This window comes from Motacilla alba, chromosome 17 (genome assembly GCF_015832195.1).
Source record: "Motacilla alba alba isolate MOTALB_02 chromosome 17, Motacilla_alba_V1.0_pri, whole genome shotgun sequence".
Lineage (NCBI taxonomy): Eukaryota > Metazoa > Chordata > Aves > Passeriformes > Motacillidae > Motacilla > Motacilla alba.
In genome coordinates, this window is record NC_052032.1 from 8,942,212 (window position 1) to 8,961,083 (window position 18,872).

Sequence of the window (18,872 nt, forward strand, 5' to 3'; positions counted from 1 at the left end):
TGGGGTTGGAAGCTCGTTATATAGGGAAATAATTAAGGTAATAAGTGTAATTATAAATAAATAAATAACAGGAATGAGATTAAATGACAATTATATTAAATGAAGTGAAAAATAAAAAAGAAAAATAAGTTGTCAGGTAGAAAAAAAAAAGAAATGAAAAGGAAATTAGGAAGGAAATAATGAAATTTATTAAAAATAAAAAACCAGACAAAATAAATGGAATTTAAAAAGTGAAAGAGGAAAAGGAAATTAAAAATATAAACAGCAAAAAAGAAATAATATAAAATAAAAGAAAGGCTAAAATGAGATTAAATACTAAGCGAGGCTAAAATAAAATAAAAATAAAATAGACTAAAATAAAAATTAAAAAAGAGACAAAAATAAAATGAAAATAAAAGATAAAATTTAAAGAATGTAATAGAGAATAAATAATTAAAATAAAATTAAAAATAAATAAACTACAAAAAATGATGTTAAGATAGAATAGAATAATATTAAAATAGAATAGAATAGAATAATATTAAAGGAGAATAGAATAGAATAAAATAATATTAGAATAGAATAGAATAGAATAGAATAATATTAAAGGAGAATAGTATAGAATAGAATAGAATAATATTAAAGAATAGTATAGAATAGAATAAAATAGAATAGAATAGAATAATATTAAAGGAGAATAGAATAGAATAATATTAAAGAATAGTATAGAATAGAATAGAATAATATTAAAGGAGAATAGAAAAGAATAATATTAAAGGAGAATAGAATAGAATAATATTAAAGGAGAATAGAATAAAATAGAATAATATTTAAAAAGAATAGGATAGAATAATATTAAAGGAGAATAGAATAGAATAAAATAAAATAACATTAGAATAGAAAAAATAATATTAAAATAAAATAAAATAAAATAAAATAAAATAAAATAAAATAAAATAAAATAAAATAAAATAAAATAAAATAAAATAAAATAAAATAAAATAAAATAAAATAAAATAAAATAAAATAAAATAAAATAAAACAAGTAGAACACCTTCCGAGCCGAAGGCAGCAGCCCGAGCCCCGCGGTTCCCGCCCCGCTCCGGGCCGTGCCCGCCCCTCCCGCGGCCCGGCTTTGGGGCAGCGGGCCCGGGGGGGTTCGGGGTGTCGCGGCGGGTCCCGCCCCCCGCGGCTCCTCCCGCGGCTCCCCCCGGGCCGGTGCCGCCCCCCGCCCGCCCCCGCCCCGCGGGCGGCCCTGGCGCGGAGCCGCTGCCGGTGCCGGTCCCGCCGGGCCGGTCTGTGCGGCGGCTGCCGGCGCTGCTGGGCGAGGTCAGGGAAAGTCCATGTGAGGAGCGGCTGGAATCACTTCCTGCCGCCGCCCGGCCCCGCCGCGTCAGGCCCAGGGCAGCCTCGGGGGCCGGCGCCCCGCAGGTGAGCGCAGCCCCGGGACCCCGGGCCCGGCCCCGACCCCCGGCCCGGCCCCGCCACCGGCCCCGGCAGCGCCCGGGGCAGCGCCGAGCCCGCATCGCCCCCGGGCCGGGCCGGGCCGGGCCGGGCTGGGCTGGGCTGGGGGGACGCGCTCATCGCGCCCGCAGCCCCGCGGGGCCCGGGCAGGGCGGGAGGGGACGGGCAGGGGCGACCCGCCGGGCTGAGCCCCCGGGACCCCCTGGGGAGCGGGGTTTGGGGGTCCCGCCTGGCTGTGCCCCCTGGGAAGCGGGGTTTGGGGGGTCCCGCCGGGCTGAGCCCCCTGGGAAGCGGGATTTGGGGGGCCGGGCTCCCCCTGCCGGGCTGAGCCCCCTGGGAAGCGGGGTTTGGGGGACCCCAGGGCTGTGCCCCCTGGGGAGCGGGGTTTGGGGGACCCCAGGGCTGTGCCCCCTGGGGAGCGGGGTTTGGGGGGTCCCGCCGGGCTGTGCCCCCTGGGGAGCGGGGTTTGGGGGACCCCAGGGCTGTACCTCCTGGGGAGCGGGGTTTGGGGGGACCCGCCTGGCTGTACCCCCTGGGAAGCGGGGTTCGGGGGGTCCCGCCGGGCTGAGCCCCCTGGGAAGCGGGGTTTGGGGGTCCCGCCGGGCTGAGCCCCCTGAGAAGCGGGATTTTGGGGGCACCCCTGGGCTGTACCCCCGTGGGAAGCGGGGTTCGGGGGTTCGTGGCGGTGCTGCGGCCATGCGGGGTTGGGGTGTGCGGGAACCCCCCTCGGGGGGCTGCGGGTTCGCGATAAATGCAGGCGCAGGCTCGACTTTCGCTCCCAGGGGAGGGAAACGCTGCGGAAAGGGTGAGATTGAAATCCAAAACCCGGCCGAACCTTGACAATTGGGGTTTGGGGATGGACCTGCGAGCCGTGGGGGCTCACGGGGGGGGTCTCCTTGGAGGGGTGCGATGTGCCCCCATCCCAGCGGGGACCGGAGCCGCTCCGGTGCAGGGAGCGGGGTCGGGAGTTGGGCTCGGCCGGGGCAGCGCTGCCCTGCCCGCCGCAGCCTGCTGTAGTTACAGCGCTCAAGGACTTCTCCAAACATCTTCCCTGCCCTAGGAAACCCCACCGCCAGCGGTACATCGCGTGCTGCTCCGCCGGCCCGGCCGACGGCGAAGTGCAGGATCACTTCCAGCCGAGTCTCCATTACCCGCCGGCTCATTAATTTGAATATTCCCTTTTTTTTTTTCCTCCTCCTCTCTCCCCCCTCCTCCTTTCCGGAGGCATTTGCGAAGCTTGTGGGCAGCTTGATGTGCTCGCTGCCTGCCAAGTGTTTGCCTCTCGCCCTGCGTAATTGAGGGGCTGGCGTGCCGGCTCACCTTCTCCAGCTGAAATATTAAACAGCAGGAGAAGCTGGGATCGGTAAACAAACCGGGATGATTGCTGCTGCTGCTGCTGCTCCGTGGGGATGCTGCCCCTGGGGTCCTCCAGAGAGCCGGGGCTGCTCCAAACTGCAGCATCCCAGCACGCCTCCCCCCCCAAATTTCCTGCCAGATTCGCAGCCTGCTCTGAAATTCTGCAAGCTCTTAGCTAAAAAGAGCAAAGCTGAGCTGTTCCTTAGGAGCTGGCTTGCTGTGGCTTGCCCAGCTGAGGACAGCTAAGGCTGTGACCCCAAGGTGAGGATGATGGAGGTGATAATGTTTGGATTTGAAGTAAGTGGCAAGTATAAAAAAAAATTAGGGGTCCCATCCTCTCCCTCCTGAGAGTAAATGTCCTTCTGTGGCTGTAACTGCTGTGTTTTGGAGCTTTTCCTCCTGCAGAGGCCTTTTAATTAAGGCTTCACTGGGTAAAAACTGTTGTATTGGGACAGAGGAGGGTGGGGATGGATTTCTGAAACTTAAAATTTGTCAATAAAACCCCTCCCAAGGCGGCTGGAATTACAGAGAGGGGAGTAAAGCCAGGCATCAGGGCAGGAGCAGGGGGTCCCACGGGGGCCAGAGATGTGCTTTGTGACTTGGTTGGGCTGTGGCTGTGCAGGACAGTGTTCCCAAAACATTGTCCAGGGCTCCCCAAGCTTTTCCCAGAGCCCCCCCTTTGTTCTGAGAGATGGATGCCATTAGCCAGGATGCGTGCGTTGATGCTGGATCACTTTGGAAGTGATATTTTTGGAGCCCTCTGGCAGTATAAAAGCCTTTTAGCTCCCCCAGCCATGACTGTGCTTTCCTGAGGGAGCCTGCTGGAATTGGAGGCAGATTTTGGCTCCTCTTGGCTGGTGCCAGTGGCAGGGCAGCATCCCCACGCTCGGGGGGGACACAGAGCATCCTCACTGCTCGTGAGTCCAGGAGAGAAAATTCCCTTCTCCTTGAACTTGAGCCTGGCTGGAGCATCCAGGTGAGTCCCCCTGGGCTGGGCTTTGGCTCAGAGCCCAGCTGGAGGTGTCAGGAGGAGCGAGGCCACTTTGCAGCACTGCTGGCCAGGGGAGAAACACCAGCAGAGCTCCTGCCAGAGCCTGATCCGCCCGGGGAGCTCTGGGCTGGCTTGGGAGAAACCTCCAGCCTGCGCTTTCCTGGCTGGGGACACAGCCCAGCTCACCTTGGAACGGAAATATTTATTCCAGGCTGTCCCGTGGCACAGCCCCGTGTCCCTGCCCAGCCTCCTGGAGGGCTGTGGAGTGGCAGGGATGGGATCAGAGGTGGCTCTGCTGGCACAGCAGCACTGGGGGGACACGGATTGGGGACAAACACCCTGGAACAACCCGGGAAAGAGTGCTGGGACTCGGCTCCTGCTTTGCTCTGTGTTTAAAAATACTCCAGCCTGACAAAATGGGGTTAGAAGGAGGGTTCAGCCATGGCTTTTGAGTTTTTCCAGGTTTTCTGAGCCAGCAGCTTTTCAGGTGGGGAAATAGGGTGGGATGTGCTGGGCTGAAGGGATCTGCTCCGAGACAGCTCCAGGGATGCTGAGGAGCAGGGGGGGCTGCACTCGAGTGGCTTTTCCCCTTTCTTTCCTAACCTTTGAGTTTACTTGAATGTAATGAAAGAAATAAAACCCAGGCATGCAGCTGGAGGAAATTAAAGGGAATTGTGAGTTCCCTGCCATACCTAATGGCCAGAGCAAGCATCGAGCATCGGATCTCGCTGCAATTAGGCTTCAAATCGAGCTGAGCCTGTGCTTGGCATCCCAAGAGCAGCTTCCCAGCCCATTTATTCCTCATCCAGGGAAGTGGCAGCGCATCCCATGGCCCTCAGCACCCACTGGGATGGGCACACCTACAGGAGGGCGTGTGGGGTTTTTTTTTTTTTTTTATTTTGTTCAATCAAGCCTGTAGAGCAATTGAGAAATAGGTGAAGCGTGCTTAAAAGAGGGTGAGGCTGTTGGTTTTCTCTACCTGACTTTATTTGCAGAGTGACAGGAATTTTGACAGGCTTTGTGTCTTTTTTAGCAAATCAAGTGTCATGCCAGGTTTGCCTGTGGATGAGATCATTTGCAAAATATGTTTCCCAGCTTGCTTCAGGCATAATTCATTGTGTCAACTGCAATTGCTCATTTGCTAGGAACTGTGATTCATTAGTGGTTTATTTTTTGTTGGGGTTTTGGGGTTTTTTTTTTTAAGTTCAACTTGTTTTTGAGCAAATGTTTGGAGGCAGAACAGGCATCTGAAAAAAAAAAAAAGAAATTAAATCTTACATTCTTCACAAATTCTGCTGTGAAGGGAAAACTTGCTAAAATGCTGTGTTCCTGGGGAGGGAGAGGCAATCCCAGGCGAGCTCCCCGGGCAGGATTGCACTCAGCTTTGTCATGTGGTTACTCCTAAATGGGGACGGAGGTAATAAAAATCACACTGCTGGGACAGAGGATGGAAGCAGAGCGTGGAGCTTCCTCCTTCTGCTGCTGGGGGGGTTCAGCCCTGTGAAGGATCCCAGGGATGCAGGCTGGGCTGGCCAGGAGGGATGGGGGATGCTGTTGGGACGGTGGTGACGAGAGCAGTTCTTTGGTAACTGTGACCAAGACCCCCTGAAAGCTCCAGGCTGAACGGGATAAAATGAAGATAAATAGCCCTTGGCACAGGTTTTGTGCTGTGTGTGTTCCCGGGGCTGCTCGCAGCCGGCGCAGTTTGGCCTCAGGCTTTCCAGAGGTCCTCACGTCAGACTTTGCACAGAATTTTGCATGTCAAGTACATTTTTTGGTGTTGCGTTTCCTATGAAGACAAGTATTTCAGTGAGTTTTTTTTCCCCTAGGTGGGTGGATGGAGGGGGGGGGCAGGAATTGCAGCCACAAACTACCCAGCACTAACAGCCTATGTGGGCTGAATAAATTGATACACTTTCCACCAAAAGATTGAGTTTATTTTTTTTCATAAAACATCTAAGTGATTATGAAATGTACATTTAAGCATAACTAACTTGACAGCTTGTTTTTTTTTTTTCCCCGTGCAACAATTCTCTATAAAGCACTCTTAAAATGTTTTAGGGTTGTTTTATTTTTTTTCCCTGAGTATTTGCGCACTCTCTCTGGTTTTTAACTGATAAAAGACTTTTTACAAGCCAGAAAAAAATTGGGAAAGGGGGAGAGGGAGCACAGGAACGTGGGGAGTCTGCTGACTTCTGGCGCGCCGGCGCCGTGCCCAGGCCCTGCCAGTTTGCTCAGTGCCAGGAGCCAAGGGCAGCAGAGCGTGAGCAGAGGGAGGTGGCTCCATCACAGTGACCATATATAGGCACTGGGATGAGATTAAACCCTTCACCTCCCCGGTGTCATCCCCACGGCCGTGGAGCCATGACCAGGAGCTGTTCATCATTCCTTAGAAAATCCCTTTTTTTTGCCCCTGCGGCGTCATCGGCAGCGCTCAGGGCTCCTCTGCGTGAGCAGGGCTCCTCTGGGTGTGTGGATGGGGGGACAGCGGGCAGGTGTTTCTCATCCTGGGGTGTCCGGGGGCTGGATTTCAGCAGCACAGCCTGTGCAAGGGGCTGGGGGTTCAGTGGGGCTGAGCTGGGGGTGGAGCAGGGTCCTGGCAGCCGTGGCTCTGCTCCACGCAGCGTTCCTGCCGTGGTACCCACTGGCAAGCATATGGCAGCCTGGGATATATATATACATTTTGTGTGGGGGGACATGTTTTACATGCCAGTTCTCCCTGTCATAGGACAAACATTTACACTTGGATTATAGGAAGCATTAGGGAAACGGGAGAGAGAGCATCGATGCTTGCAGGGAGGCTGTAGGAGAGGCTGGGCAGTGGTGACAAGGCAAAGGGGGGATGGTGTTTTGGCCCTCCTGAGCTTTGTGGGGTGATGCTCCACAGAGGTTTAGTAAAATTCAGTCAAAGGTTGGTGTTTCGTGGTGTGCCGTGCAGGAGGCAATGGCCAGGTGCCCAAAGGAGGTGGGGAGTGAGGGTTTATCCATTTGAAGGTGGATAAAAGGATTTGATTTCCAAGGGAAGAGGCAGATGGGGCTTGCTGGGGGACTTCCAGTGGGATGCATGAGCCTGGCTGCCCTGTGGGAGTGCAGACCCCTCCTGGCAGAGGCACTGCTCCATGGCTGAGATCCTGGGGATGAAACCCCCACAAGCAGGAGTAACCTCTCTCCATAGGTGCCCCTTCACTGGAAACCTCCCTCAGCGCCTCACCAGCTGCAGAAACCTTAGAAGGTTTAAACCTGAGTAGGAGAATGTGCATTTTGGTTATTCTGTTGTGGCTGGAATCGCATCCTCATGGCAAATCTAGGGATTATGATTTCCTGATGGGTGTAATTGCTCATAATTTGAATTCCTCTCACTGGACTTTCTCCCTTCTAAGAAGTTCTGATGGACTGGGGAGGAAAACTTTGTGGTTTTTGCATCACCCCTGCAGCTGCAGCTTGGTCTCGGGGCAGGTGACAGAGCCATCTCTCTCACTCATTTCTACAAACCAAAGTTGTTTAAAACTTCATCTGTCTGCTCCCCAATTATCTGCTCCTTCTGTGCCTCCGTTTATCCACGCTAACATCATCAATACATGCCCATGCTTAATGAAACATTATTGCTTAGCTTTAATTGTCTTCTAATTAAGTAAAATAAAATTTTGCACGGCGGTTGCAGCAGCATCTTTCCTGTCTGGGGATTCTGCTGTGCTTGAGGTGCCAGAGCCCAGGGGTGGTGGCAGCCACAGCAGTGCCATTCCATGGAGAAGGGGATGGACAGCTTCACCCCTGAACCTGCTGCTCCTCTGTCACCCTGCTTAAATCAGATTAATTGCCAGCTTTTTTTTTGGATAAACCTCCTCATTTGGTAAAGCTGCTGTGGTTGTTTTTTCATAAAACTTCTAAGTGATTGTGAAATGTACATTTAAGCAGCAGTAAGTTGACAGGTTGGGTTTTTCCCCCCCCGCCTAAAGACACAACGTGGGGTTGTGCACCTGGGGAAAGGTGCCTCTGCTCAAAGTCAGGGCATGCAAGTGTGGGGCTGAATTTTTGACTCTTGTCTGAGCACAGTTTCTACTCTTAATGCATCATTAACATGGTTTTCTGCATTTCATTCAGTTCCCATTACAGCGCTCAGTTCTGTCTGTTAATTTTGGTATGTTGATATTTTTGTTGTCAGCAGTTTTTGGTTTTTTTTTTCGTTCTTTTTTGAAGCATATAAAAACCATTAGTGTGAAAGAAGATTAAAAAGATACATTACAATTAAAATGTTAATGAAATCGGCATCATACAACTTTTGAAACCATTTAGGCATTAATCTTTCTTGGTCTCATGTCCATTAACTCGGGCGATTCTTATTCCACACTGACCCCTGCTGAGAGAGTCGTGCTATAATTGGATTTTAAGAACTGGGGGGGGGAAGAAAAAGGAGGGAGAGAGAAAAGCCTTGGAAAAAAGGGGAAGTTGGGAAGGTTGCCTGGGCTTTCTGCGTGGTGTCTGTGGAACTGAACCCAACACAGCCCAGCCCTGTGGCTCCATCGCTCCCCAGTGACGTGTTCCCCCCAGGTCACACCTGGCAATGTGGGAATGCCAGGATCAGGGGCTGGGGCAGAGCCCTGGGAAGCTCCAGGAGCTCCAGACTGGGCTCCTCCTGGGCTCTGGCTGTCACGGTGACCTTGGGCAGGACACGAGCACCAGACTCTGCTTTGGTTGATCCCAGTGTAACGTGAGCAGGGCCAGGGCAGGATGGTGAGAGGCCTTTTTAAGGCCCTGGGAGGAAGGGAATGGGAGAGCAGCAAGGAATTGTTTGTCATTATTGCTTCAGCTTTCCCCAGTTCCTCCAAAATAGTATTTCTGCATTTTATCTGTTTGGGTTTGTTTTTTTTTAAGAGGCTCTTTTTCAGCTTACACAATCTTTGAACTGGGACCAGCCCCCCTCCCCAGGCGAAAGAGGAGGATTGACTAATTCACAGGCTGTGTAGTGAATCCAACATCAGGACTTCTTGACTCACCACACGGCTCCCAGGATCCGTGCCATGGCTGCATCAGGGCCATGGGCTGTGCTCAGCCCCTCCAGCCTCGCCAAGGCTCCAGCCCATCCAGAACACTCTGTGCTGGTCAGTCCCAGCCTTGCACACTCCTGGACGCCTTCTCCAGAGCTTTGCCTGTGCCGCACAAGAGCTTTACATCTCCTGTGGGATGTTGGATCAATTGGGAAGGGCAGGTCCTTCAGGGAAGAGCATTGTCCTTGCCAGCACGGTGACAGGGTTTGGGGTTTTTGGGAGGGCGGGCGTGCTGCTGTCCAGGCAGTGATGCACCTCAGCACTGGCTGAGCTGGAAGTCAAGGGATGAGCACATCCCGCCGAGGGAGGAGTGGAGTACCAGCCCAGCTTGTGTTTATGCTGCAAGCATGAATTTTTATTTAGATTTTTTTTTAAAAAAAAGCAGAAAGCTGAACAGATCCGTGCCAGCCGCGGAGCTGCCGCCTCCCAGCCGCTCGCGGCGTTCCGGGGCGGGCAGCAGAGGAGGGCTGGCTGCTGCTGGGCTGCCCGGGGAGCCCAGCGGAGCTGAAACAGGCAGCTGAAACATCTGCAGGGCTGGGGAGAGCAGGAGAGCTCCGGGCTGGCAGGGCCTGGGGCTGGGTTCGTGCCGTGGGCAGCGAGCTGTGCAGCACAGAGCGTGCCGCTGGCGCCGCATCACAGGGACCAGCGCTGGGCACCCCGGCTGGGGAAGGGCTTCTTGGAGCTCTGCAGTGCCTCTGCACACGCAGCAGAGCCTGGGGTTTAATTGTTTTACTCCCTTTTTATGTGGGTAAAAAAAAAAATATATAATAATTTATAGTGGTGTTGTTTTGCTGTCGAGGCATCGCGTGAATTTACAACCTGAGAGAGCTGGGGATGGGGATCCAGAATTGTCAAATAACGGCAGGGATGGGGGAGGGCCTGCCAGAGTGGGAGCCATCCTTGTCCCAGCTCAGCTGGTCAGATGAACTGGGGGTGTATTCTACAACAGGGGGTGGTTTGTGCCTTTGGGTGAAGCCAGCAGCGTTTGTGCCAGGCGAGCTAAACGTCCTTAGGGGAAGGGAAGGTTCTAGGCCCAGGAAGAGGGAGCAAGGAAAAGCAGCCCTGGACATTCCCGGTGAATTTTCTGGCCCAGCACACAGGTGGGATTTCTAGCAGGGTGAATTTCTGTGCTGCAGGCTGAGTGAGAAGCACACCAGAATCAATATCTCAGTGGTGCAATAAAACCTGTGGGAATTTCATTTCAGCTCATTTCCAGTGATCTAATAACTGGCCTTTCAGATGACTGCTGGGTGTTCGGTTTCTTTGTGCAACTGTAAAAATGCAGATGGAGCCCAGGGCCCTTGCAGTGCTCTGTGGGCAGTGGGAGCCTCCATCCCAAGGTTTGCTCTGGGGTCAGGCAGTGAGGGCTGGGGGTTTGCCTCTGGGTGGTTTCAGATCCACTGGTGGATTCTAATTCCAGCTGGCAGCACTGATTTAGTGTCCATCCCACCTCTGCAGTCCCTCGGGAGCCAGTGGGAGCTTCAGCAGAGCAGCTGGAGGTGCCTGAGCCACGGGGTACCTTCATGAATATTTTTGCAATCAAGTTTAGAAGTTTCCTCATTTACCTTCCCTTTAAGATCCCAAACTGGCTGTTGCTTTGTTCATGAGTGCCTTAGGAGAGGTGTATCCTGCAGCAGTTGCTGACTAATCTGCATTTGGCAGGAGCAATGGTGCAGGAGGGAGGGCTTAACTCTTTGCAGGGGGACAGGAGGGCAGCACAAGTTGGAGGGAGGGTGGAGAAGCCAGGAGAAGCTGCAGCCTGTGTGTGTCTGGTCCAGGCTGTCACCCCAGCACAGCTTGGCAGAGCACTGAGCTTAATTTTTTTTTGCTTGACCATCATGAAAACCCAGAGAGCTCCAGTGGCACGCTGGTGATGTGCACAGTGCAAAGTGTTGCGAGTGATTTTAAACAAAAATATTCCAGGGGTTTTTACCACCCTTCTCTGAGGTTCTGTAGAGTGACAGTCATGATTTCTTGGCTCTTTTTCACACCTCCCAAGTGGTTTTTTCCCCCCCCAAAATCCTGGAAGCACAGTTCAGCTGCAGTGTATTCATGAAGCATTGCAAGTGATGCCAAGTGCCAGCCCCACGGGAGCCCTGCTCCTGCAGCCTCCCCTGGCTGTGCCTGAGGGATTTGTGCTGTTTGGCTGCTTTGGTGTCCGCTCCCCGCCCTGCAGCCTGCTCCTGACCTCTCCCGGGTGCCTCAGGAATGTTGTGTGAGACCCAGGGTGCAGCATTAGCGATGGAAATATTTGGTGCAGGCAGGTCCCACACCCCTGGTGCACGTGCTGGCAGCTCTGGTGTTGCCTGGGAGGAGTTTTCCCTCCTGCTGTCCAGGTGATGGCTGTCCAGGTGCCAGCAGGTGGGTTGGGAGCTTAGGAGTTGTGTCTGGTGGTACCACCCACCAGTATGGATGGATACGTCGGTTTTGGGGGAAAAAGGGAGAGATTTGCTGGCGGTTTTTGGAGAAAAACCCAACCTCCCAACGCTCGCAGACACATCTGAGGAAGCCTGGGCTGAGGTGTAGCAAGGAGCTGCTTGGAACTTGTTTCAAAAGGTATGAAAAGGGGAGGTGGGATGGGGTGAAGGATTGCTCTCCTGCCCATCGCTAGATGTAGTTGGACGAGCTCTCCAAGTTACCAGGGAATGATCTCATGGTTGTGGGATGGTTTCATGGCCAGGGCAGTGCTCGAGCTGCCTCAGCGAGCCCAGCCTGACATCCCAGAGGCTCCTTTCTCCTTGCCTTGGCCGCTCAGATCTGGTATTTGAATTTTAGCCTTCGTTTTGTAGGTGGGACGAGAACCACCCACCCCACAGGCTGAATGATGCCCTGTTGTGTGTGTCACAGGCGTGGGTGGCACTGACTGTGCGTGCTGCCCACTGTGCTCCTCAGGCTGCCGTGGGCACAGTGGCTCTCTGGGACACACTCTGGTCTTGGCACTGCCCTTGGGAGCACAGCCCGCCCTGTGGAGCCTGCTCCATGCTTCACCCCACATCTGAGCTGCAGCATTTGTGTGTTTGGTCCCAGAGTGTCTCTCTTTGCTCCTGATCCCACTCCTGATCCCATCTCCCCCTGTCTCAGGAGCCTCCCTCTGTTCCTGGTAGCTCAGGGAAGGCTGGCTCAGGTTTTAACCACTTGCCTGTGGCTGTTAATTCCTGGTGACATATTAAGTGTTTAATACCCGAGTGCATTAGCTGCCCAGCCACATCCCCCTTTGGAGGTGGGCTGAGGGAAGTGGCCCACACCTGACAGGATGCTGCCCAGCAGAGTTGTACAAATGGCTTCCTCCTGGACCTCTGCTGTGGTGTCTGGTTCCTGCCCTGATTAGCCACGAGCGATGGCGTGAGCAGAGATCTCTGGCTGCATCCGGCGCCCCGTCCCTCGCAGGGAATTTCGGGAGATGCCTCCCTGCTGGAAGGGACACCTGGCCCTGCGGGGTGTCACAGTCTGGCTTGCCAGTGCTCCATCTGTGAGGCAGCTGGGCCAAAGCAGGAGTCACCCAGCTCCAGCAGTGTCCCTGCACCTGGTGGCGGGCAGGGCATGCCCTGGTGGCAGCGTGACAGGGGAGAATCCACCTGAGCAGCCCCGGCTGATGGTGTTACAGCTTCATTTCTGGGCCCTTGCTTAACCCCTGCAGCACATCGGAGGCTCTTGTGAAATGTAATTGTGCTGGAGCAGCAGCGCAGGAAAAAGCTCTGCCTTCTGTGAAGCCAGACTGTTGCAGCGTAATTTGTTTTGTAAGATTTTGAAAGGCAGTGTTGCAATCTGTAACAGTAGAATAGTGGGAAGATGGTCAGGTGGTTCTTGGGACTTCAACAGACAGATTTCATGTCTGTGTGTTTTTGCAACACCTTTCTATAAAGGGAAACATAATTTAAAATATGATTACTTAGTGTTGTAACAGTCTTCTCAAACGTTTTTGCATTATGCAGAGATCATTATCAGAGGCTGATATTAACTTGCAAAGAATATTATGCAAATCATTCTCCTGTTCTTCTAAAAAGAAATTTCCTTCATAATGCAAAGCGTGACAAAAAAAAATTGTGCAGAGGCTTTTGGCAAAATTACATTCAGAAGATGTAACAGTTTTTCTGCTTACTAGCACAATCCGTTTCTGCCTTTTGACTGGATTTGCTCAACTCAAGCTGATAAAGGCTGAATTTTAAAAGCAGGCTGGGGCTGGGGGGAGTGAGTGGGACCTCGTGGGTTCAGGGATGGTCAGGGAGGGTTTTTGTGCTTGGATCTTTGTTTCCAGCCTGCCCTGATGGTGATGCCAGGCTCTGAGACTCTCAGCCGTGTGGTGCTCTCTGGAATGCCGTGGGGTGGGGATGCTCAGCACCACCCTGGGCACCAGCAGCAGTTCTGGGGTAGATTTCACAGGGACAGACTCCCCAGGTGTCCAGTGCCACCAGTTTGAGCCTCTGGGTCACTGGGACCAGCCAGACCCCCCTGGATGGGGGCACTGGGAGGTTGGACCCCAGGCTCTGGGGGTGGGATGGGTGGTCCTGCCCCTTGCAGCCTTCACAGGATCACTGGGGCTGGAAAAGCTCTGGGATCATCGAGCCCATCCTGTGACAAACCCCACCCTTGTCCCCAGCCCGGAGCACTGGGTGCCAGCTCCCAGCCTTCCTTGGGCACCTCCAGGGATGGGCACTCCCTGGGCAGTGCCTGGCCACCCTTTCCATGGGGAAATTCCTGCTGGTGTCCAAGCTGAGCCTCCCCTGGCCCAGCTGGAGGCTGTTCCCTGTCCCTGGGAGCAGAGCCCACCCTGCCCTGGCTGCTCCCTCCTGTCAGGGGTCTGTGGAGAGCACCAAGATCTTCCCTGAGCCTCCTTTTCCCAGCCTTGGCATCTCCCTTGTGTTTCTCCAAGCACCAGCCTGTTCCTGGAGGTAATCCTGGCCCGGCTGAAGCCATTGAGGATTTTGCCACTGACTTCATCCCTCCTGTATGTATTTTTTTGTGTGTGTGTGTGTGTTGCAAACTGGCTGTATCAGCTCAGAGCTGCCCCTTTCTCACGCAGAAAGCAGGCCCTGCTGAAATCCAGCGGGTTGTTTTACAGGTATTGGCTGTTCCGCTCTTCTTGTGGATTGATTGACAAAAATAGAGCCTGATAAATATTGTAAATGACTCAAATACTTGCAAGCTGTGCATCGCAGCCAGCTTTGGAGAGGCTCTTTTGCTGTAGAGCCCCGTTCTCCTGACACTTAGCACCATTTTGAGAAAGCAGGTCCTGGTTTCTCAATACAAATGTGATTGAGAAAAGTCAGTAATATTCAGACATGCAGATTGAATTAAAGCAGCAGGGAGAGTTTTCACCAACGCAGGAAATTTTCAGGCTCTCTTTTTTTGTGTCTGGTTAGGTAACTCAATATTTAAAAATCAACCCAAATTAGATAAATAAGCTGGAAGTCATAGTTAGCATTCATCAAGCAACTTAGGCTGGATGTTCCTGCCCTGCCTGACTCCACCTCTAGCTGCAGGGTTTCCCTGTTGTGAACGGGTGAATTCTAATCCTTGTTTATTCCCTGCTGCAGAGAAATGGATTTATCCAGGGTTTTCTAAAGCCTTGCAAAGGGTGCAGGGGGTTGGAGCCCCTGGGGCAGGTGTGATGTGAGATGTGAATTCCACCCTTCACACCTTCCACCAGCCCCAAATCCTTTATTTCCGTGACACGGAGAACTTTTAACACCCCAAAAGTGGCCCCAGGGTGTGGCTGTGACCTGAAAAGTCAGAGCAGTGAGGGGTTACAGGAGTTGGCTCTGCTTCCCTGGCATCTCCTGGGGTCAGGCTGGGAGCTGCTGGGCGTCCCTGCTGCACCCACTGGGTGAATTACAGGGAAAAGCTCACTTTTTACTTTTTAAACCTTGCGAGGAAGGCTGAATCAAAGTGGGGAGGTGTTGTATTCTGAGCAGTGTGGCGGAAAGGAATCTTTTTATCTTCTGGGTTTCTTTGTTTCTGGAATGTTTTGTAGCACGGACTTGTAGCAGAGCGGTGTTAAGCACATTCCTGCAAATCTCTCTCTGGTAGCCTCTGGAAAAGGGTGATGCTGCCAAAATCAAATCAAATATTTAGCTCTAGACTCTTTTTTTTTTCTCCCTTCAAAGGATGAACTCTTTATGACTATTTTTTTTTTGGGGTTGTTGTATTTCTTAGAAGAGCATTTGCAGTGTTCATCGAGCTCCTTCCAGGGAAGCTGGGGCTGCCCCTGGGTCCCTGGCAGTGCCCAAGGCCAGGCTGGACAGGGCTTGGAGCACCCTGGGACAGTGGAAGGTGTCCCTGCCGTGGCAGGGGTGGCACTGGATGGGCTCTGATGTCCCTTCCAACCCGAACTCCTCCGGGATTCTGTGATTCCCTTTGTTTCCCCTCTATCCCAATTAACCTCATTTCAGTCTGTGAGCCCCAGCAGTGGCTTTTACCCTCTGCTGCCCTTCTGCAGGTTTTCCATCCCCACCTGCCTCCCTCCAGCCGTGCTCTTCCCACCAGGCATGCATAAAACCCCAGCAGAGGCCGGCGTGATCATCCCCTGCCTCGGTCTGCTGCAGGGAGACTCTTCCCAGCAGAGGGAAAATTGCAGGTGGTTATGGAAATTATGGGGCAGGGGAGAAATAGCATTCCAGCCTGCTTTAATTTGTGAGTGGATGTCCTGGAAATGAGGTAGAGCAATGCATAGCACAGGTTGTTCCAACGTGGATGTTGGGCTCGCCCTTGTGTGAGCGTGATGCTGCCTCACGATGTGGGAGCAGATATTATAACCTTGAAGAATCTTGTAGGACATAAAAGTTTTAATTAAAAATCCAGCTTGGTTGAGGGTATTTTGGTTTAGTATGAATGTCTTCATTTCTTTTGAAAAAAGAATTAAATGAAACCCTTAGTATTCCTTTTTTTTTTTTTTTTTTTGATTCCTGCATATTTATTCTTGAAGTTGAGGCATTAGAAAATAATTGAGTAAAACAAAATCCACAAGGCTTCAAATTACCTCTAGCTTAATGTTTTATTTAAAAGGTTTGCTAACTGACATTCTTTATAATGAATTAGGTCACGAGGCTCCGAGGAGTGTTGTCGGTTTTCTTTTTTACATTTAAATTTGAGGCTGCTTCCCTTGAAACTTGGGCTCTGCTGCCAGAGCTGTGACTCCCCGGCTCGGGGAATCTCACTCTAATTATTCTCAATCACACCAGAGCAAATGAATATATCCATGTTTGGAGGATGGAAGCGGTGTTGTCATGGCAATCTCCGTAAGGTCATGAGAAACTCATGGATATTGTTCCCTGCCTCTCCCGGGAGCTGCTCCTACCTTTGCAACGCTCTTGGAGGGTTTGGGAAGAACTTTGGAGCAGGATCTCCTTGGGGTTTGGCTGGAAGGATTTGCTGGTTCCTGCTGGGGGTTCAGCTCAGGCTGGTGGAGGGCTCGTGGCTCGCTGCTCCTCCTCCTCCTCTGGGCACCACATCCCAAGGCAGGACAAGGCCAGGCTTGTTCTGGAACGTTCCGGGATCCTCCTGAGTCTCAGGGGCAGCAGAAGGAGCTTGGGTTGGTGCTGGTTAATGGGGCTCAGTGCTGGGGTGAGCTTTGGCTTGGGTTTTGTTGGGAGAGCTTCGCTTGCGTAACTTAAAACTTGAAACTTACTCATGCTTGTGGGCTTTGGAACTTAAAAAAAACCCAAACCTAACCCCAAATAATAACCAGCCCCAAAACAACAATGAAATACCCAACTTTGTTTTTCTTTAAGGCCACCTTGGGTGGAGCAGCCTGGTCTAGTGGCAGGTTCCCTGTGCATGGCAGCTCTGGTGATTTTACAAATACGTGGTGTGGAAGGACAAAGGAATTCACTGAAGCTGGAATCCACTGAAATTGGAATTCACTGAAACTGGAATCCACTAAAATTGGTGTTTTGCAAGTCTTGGTTGAGGTGATCCTTGTAGTTGTAGTTTTATGGTTTTGTATTTCCAAATTCTTTTTGTTAAAAAAAGAAAAAAGAAAACCTAACCAGAAATAAATGCTAATGACAGAGAGCCATCAAAGCATTTTAATTTGCAACTAAATCTGTGTTAAAACTGTAATTATTTTGCTAACCCAAGACATAGATACATATATGTGTATAGATATATACATTTATCTCTTTGAGCCTTCAGACAGCTTTAGCACATCCCTCTGCCAGTTTTTTTGGTGCAGGTGGCTTGGTCTGAAAGATCTGACATTATTTCATGATTGATACCAATATTCTACAAAAAAGCCCAAAACCTAGAAGAAAACCTTGCCCTTTGCTGGCTGCAGAGGAGCCGTGGCTGTGCCCGCAGGGTGTCAGGTGAGCCTCTTGCATTATTTGTGTTATCTGCCCTTAATTGCTTCTGGTTGCTGAGTCTTTGGAGATGTTGAGCCTCTCTGATCTTGTCCTCTCACACCCAGCGTGTTGTCACGCAGCAGGGGAAGCAAACAGGTTTCCACAGGGTTTTGCAGCTGGCAGGTGTGCCCTGTTGGCCCATCCCTGCAAGGCCTGGCTTGCAGAGCCCCTGCCCTGCCCGGGTGTGCCCCTGTCCACACAGGACACCCCGGGCTGGCCCCTCTGCCCTGCCACTTCTCTGCCCACCGAGGAGCTGTTTGGACCTGACTTTCTCTAGGACTTGGCACGCAGCTCGGATTAAGGGGTTTTAAATTGGGATTTTAGGTTGGCAGAGCTGGAGTGTCGAGGTGAGTTGGTGTTGAAACGCTCGACAAAGCACTAAGCAAGTGGAATTTACAATTTCAGACCTATTTGCATTTAAAAATCGTTTCAGTCGACCTTCTGCCCCCCCTGGCTTTCTCATTGGCTGTGGGATACCCATTTACACTTCCAGGGCTCCTGGACTTGCCAAAAACCCTCTGAGCAACTTTGGTCCACTCTGCCTTGCCCACCCAGCACCTGGAGGAGTGGCCAGTGAGCTGTGAGGGGAAAAACGTGTCTGGTGAGGTCAAAAAAGGCACAGGGGAGCCTTTAATGCTGGGAAAACAATTAACTGCAGCTTCTGCAGTATTTAACAGGGCTTCAAACCCCTCTGATTATCCCTGGCCTTGGCTTTTGTCGATCCTAACATGTCCCTTTCAGCTTTGGTGACAATAAAATGTGAGTAAGCAGAAAACTCAAGTTTCTGAACGATGGCTCGTGGCAATTTCCTAATTTCCTGAGTGAGCACAGGCTTCTTGGAGTTTCATTCCCGTGCCAGAAAGACTATTTGCTCATACAAAGTTCTTCATTGTAATAGGAAAAAATCAATTTGATTACTTTCATGTCAGCATGCATGTCTAATGGCTTAGAAGTTATTGCAGCCATAAAATATACAGTATCATTTCTCTCTCACTCTGAAATTTGACAGGATTAATATAGTCAGCATGAAATCTTAGTCATAAAGTCGACCATAAGTGATGGTAAAATTAGCTGCTGAAATCGTCTGCTTATGGAAAGCATCTCCTGTTTTTCCTTCAGGGGAAAAAAATACCGAGGGGCTGGCGTGTGGATGGGAAGGAAGTGTTTGCTCTGGTGGGAAGATGTCCATTTTAGTTCATCTTCGTGGATCTGTGGTGCCCCTGAGAGCCCCAAGTGTGGCTTCACCACCCGTCCATCGCTGCTGCTGGGGCTGGGCTTGGTGTGCAGCACCAGTGTGAGCCACAGAGGAGCTCACTGCAGGCCCTGGAGAGCACCATCCCCTGCAGGAGCTGCATTTTGGGCTGGAAATCGGGGCTTGAGGTGTGTCCATTGGCACTGTGTGCTCCCCAGGGCAGCGTGGAGCGTGCTGCTCTGGTTTACCTGATGCAGAACGAGCCTTGTGTGGTTGAAAGCTGTTTTTTTCCCTTGGGTCAGTGAGGTTGGAGGGAGGAGAGGTGCAGGTGAGGTTGGTTTCACCCATGGAATCGAGTGGATGCTCTTCCTCCTGGTGCTGCCTGCTGCCACCTTTTTGGCCACCCTCTGTCCTCCTCTCATGGTGCCCTTGGGAGGTGGCTGAGCACCTTCAGGGGGGCACAAAAGGGAGCTCTGAGCTGAGGTTGAGAAAGTTCTGCTTAAAAG

The 18,872-nt window shown here is 51.3% G+C and overlaps 1 protein-coding gene across 1 annotated transcript in view; it reads left to right on the forward strand.

Moving 5' to 3' along the window:
* Window positions 1-1,116: 1,116 nt before the first annotated feature.
* The window catches only part of NACC2 (NACC family member 2), a 49,939-nt gene continuing 32,183 nt past the window's right edge, over window positions 1,117-18,872 (forward strand). The window contains exon 1 of the mRNA XM_038156319.1: window positions 1,117-1,410. The gene's annotated coding sequence lies outside the window, so the exon portion shown is untranslated. The remainder of the gene's footprint in view (window positions 1,411-18,872) is intronic.